Source organism: Chrysochloris asiatica, unplaced genomic scaffold, assembly GCF_000296735.1.
Source record: "Chrysochloris asiatica unplaced genomic scaffold, ChrAsi1.0 scaffold00057, whole genome shotgun sequence".
In the NCBI taxonomy this organism is placed as follows: Eukaryota; Metazoa; Chordata; class Mammalia; order Afrosoricida; family Chrysochloridae; genus Chrysochloris; species Chrysochloris asiatica.
In genome coordinates, this window is record NW_006408575.1 from 12,472,504 (window position 1) to 12,476,065 (window position 3,562).

The window sequence follows — 3,562 nt, forward strand, 5'->3', positions numbered from 1 at the left end:
CTCCCTGTCTGTAATTGACGACAGTAACAGGCGGCAAACCTTCATTTCGGTTTGGCAACACAAGGTTCAAGCTCACCAGCTGCTCCTTGGAAACCCTATACAGAGTCACTATGGGTTGGAACTGACTCAACAGCAGTTAACAACAACAATCACTATTCCACTTTGTAAGGAAACTCCTCAAACTAATGGGAACATTCAATTTTAGACAGCTGTGACAGCAAATCAACAGAATGCTATCTATCCTTGAGCACCTCAAGATGTTTAAAGTGGGCTTTTAAAAATCTTTTCTTTTCTTTCCTTTTTTTAAAATATCAGAATCTGACAGTAGAGAACTTTAAGTTGGCCAAAACATACTTTACTTAAAGTCACCAAAGGAGAATAATGTCTAATGTCACTGATTTGGAGGCCAGGTATCCTGGGTTTTGGTTGTGCCTCAAAACTTCATGTCAAAAGCAGATCAGCCTGGAATAGCTAGAGGAACAGAAGATACTTCCAGCAGGAAAAATAAAAAACAAAAATGGCACTATGATCGGCTACTACAAGAAAAAGCAAGTTGTTCCCTGGGGAGCCATCAAGGCTAGTTGTTGTTGTTAAGTGCCGTCGAGTCAGTTCCGACCCATAGCGACCCTGTACAGGGTTTACAAGGGTGTAAATCCTTACGGGAGTAGAAAGCCTCATCTTTCTCCCGTGCAGCGGCTGGTAGTTTCGAACTGCTGACCTTAAGGTTTGCAGCCCGATTCGTAACCACTACACTACCAGAGCTAACTTTCAAGGCTAGTAATCAAGTCCTTTTAGGACAAACTCCCCTTCAAGACTGAAACTCAAAGGGAACATACGAGCAGCCATGTAAGATCGCTGGTGATCACTCTGGTCAGCTGGTGAGTGGAAGAGGGGGCAAGGCAGCAATGCAGAAATAGGCTGAGTTCGACCTCATTCCATAAACTCTTGTTGACCTGGAGATGAGAGAGAGAAGAGGAATGGCTGGTTGGTTCAAAGTGTGGTGAGAACTGGGGACTCCTGAGACCATGGACAAGCACATAGCCATGGAAGGCTAGAGCTGAGAGTAAAGCGTCCAGCTGATATGAAGTGAGGGGAGATGCACTAGAATGTCCAAACTTGTAAATAGTACCCATTTGACCTAGCTTCTATGGCTTGATGATCAGAACGCAATTAGCAGAAGCTAAAAAAATATTTTGATAAAGGAAACAAGTATATATTGCTGCAATTTTATGAACTTGACCTATACTTATGGATGTAGTAGCTCAAAATACCAATTTAAAGGGAAGGAGTCTTCACATCAATCATATCCCATCTGTATACAGGGTTGTTAGGGACCAGCAACTTAAGACATTGGCTACCTAAAATGTAGGGGCTATAAAGGCACAAAGTGACTGGCTTCCAAGCTTTCAAGAGGGAATTTAGTTTTAGAGTGTGTATGGGAAGGTAGAATCCCCACTGAATAGTTTTCATCCTGTCTAGATGGATTTGGTGAAAAGAGATGGGGATAAGATTCTTATGATTCAATAATGAGTAACTAATTGCGACTGTCACAACTGTAAAGGTAGAAGTTTTGTAATATAAAGGTGGGAGTAGTTAATCTTACATTTCAGGAACAGAGGACCCTAGGACCATCAAGGGAGAAGAGCATGAGTGAAAAGTGGGACCCTATCCAGAGAAGCAGCGACACCAGAGATAGAGGCAGATATGAGGACATGGAGAGAGAGAGCAGCTGAGAACTCTAGACTCATGGAAAGAGAAAGGCTGTGAGCTGGTGGCCAGGAGGCAGACTTGCAGAATGTGCCCTTTGATTATTTAAATGATTATATATTCTTGAGTGTTTTTGCATACATCCCCCACCCCCAAAAAACCTCAAAACAAAAAGAACAAAACAAAAACAAACAAAACCCCCAGAGGGAATAGAAGCAAATACTGTTGAATGATGATATGCGGAGGAGATCGTAATCATTGCAATGAAATGATGAGTGTAAAACTGATGTTCTCCCATGTAAACTATCACCCAATTCACAATAAAAACTTAAAAACATACAAACAAACAACAGAGGGACTAGAAGCAAATATTGTTAAATGATGCTGCATGGAGGGGACTGTAATCATTGCAATGAAACAAAATACAGTAGGATGAGTGTAAAACTGATGTTCTCCCATGTAAACTATTAATGCACAATAAAAGCTTTAACAACAACAACAACAACAACAAAACTTATGTCAAATCTTAGAGGAAGTCTTTTCCTCTCTGATTTTGAATTCAATTTTTTAAAATAACTTTTTATTGTAAATTGGGTGAAGTTTTCCATTCAACGGTTTATACACATTTTATTTCATGTCATTGATTGCAGTCCCTACAATGTATCATCACATATGCCACTTCTTTCCTATGTTTTCTATTTCCATTCCTCCTTCTTTCCTAACCCTTCTGAACTTTGTCCTTGAGCAATGCTGCCCTTTTGGTCTCAAATGGTTGATTATTCTAAGGAGTGAATAACACCTAGTACTATTGTTTCCCTTGTAGACTTGTCTTGTTTGGCTGAAAATTGAGTGTGTGAGTTAATTTCCAAGGCTGATGGGTGACTAAGAACCCTAGTCCTAAGGATTCCACCAGTTTCTAGCTGACGCAAGCCTGGCCTTTTTTTTCTTAATGATTTTGAGTTTTCTTCTACATTTTTGGGAGAAAAGTCTTGATAGGAGGAAAGTACCTCTTAAGTTTGGTTCACTACAGTTGTCTCTAGTGTAATGCAGAGGCTTCCTAGACATCCTGACCAGGCAGCCACTTCCTTCCCTGCTGTCGGAGCTGGTGATGGATGCTCCATCTGGTTGACTGCTTCCTTTACATTCAGCCAAGAACCCTTTGTTAAAAAAGGAAATAGAACAGTAAAACACCAAGCAAGTTTGCAACCCCAAACAAACACCTGGAAATAACCTCATTTTGTCTTACATTAGAGGAATGGTAAAGTAAATGATAGAATATCCACTTCCTGGAATATTAGGTCATTTAAGAAGACTGTTTACAAAGGGTTTGTAATGATGTGGGAATTATGTGGTATTATGTTATAATGGCAAGTGAAAAAAGCAAGATGCAAAATTGTGTCAGATAGTATGAACTCAGCTCTACTGAAACCTCCCTAAGATTATGCATAGAAAAATGAAAAATTTGGGAGGAAAATTTATAAGATATTAACCATTAAAAACTTTTTATTGAGTTTTTTTCTCCTCCTACAGTTTACAATTTTTCTATAATAAGTAACGCATTTCTTTTGAATGCAAAACCCCAACTTCATTTTAAACATTATTTTTACAATATTAAAAGTTTATGTATTATTAGTCAAACCAACAATTTAGAAGTTCATAGTCAAAAGATTACAGAATGCTACTGCTGAGGAGCACAGGTGGTGCAGTGCTTAGGTACCAGCTATTAATTAGGTCTGTGTTGTAAGAAGTGCAGCCAGAGTGCTCCTTGGAGTCCAGGATGGCCAAACCTTGTCTCTCATACTTCAGACATATTGTCAGGAGGGACCAGTCACTGGAGAAGAATATCATGTTTGGT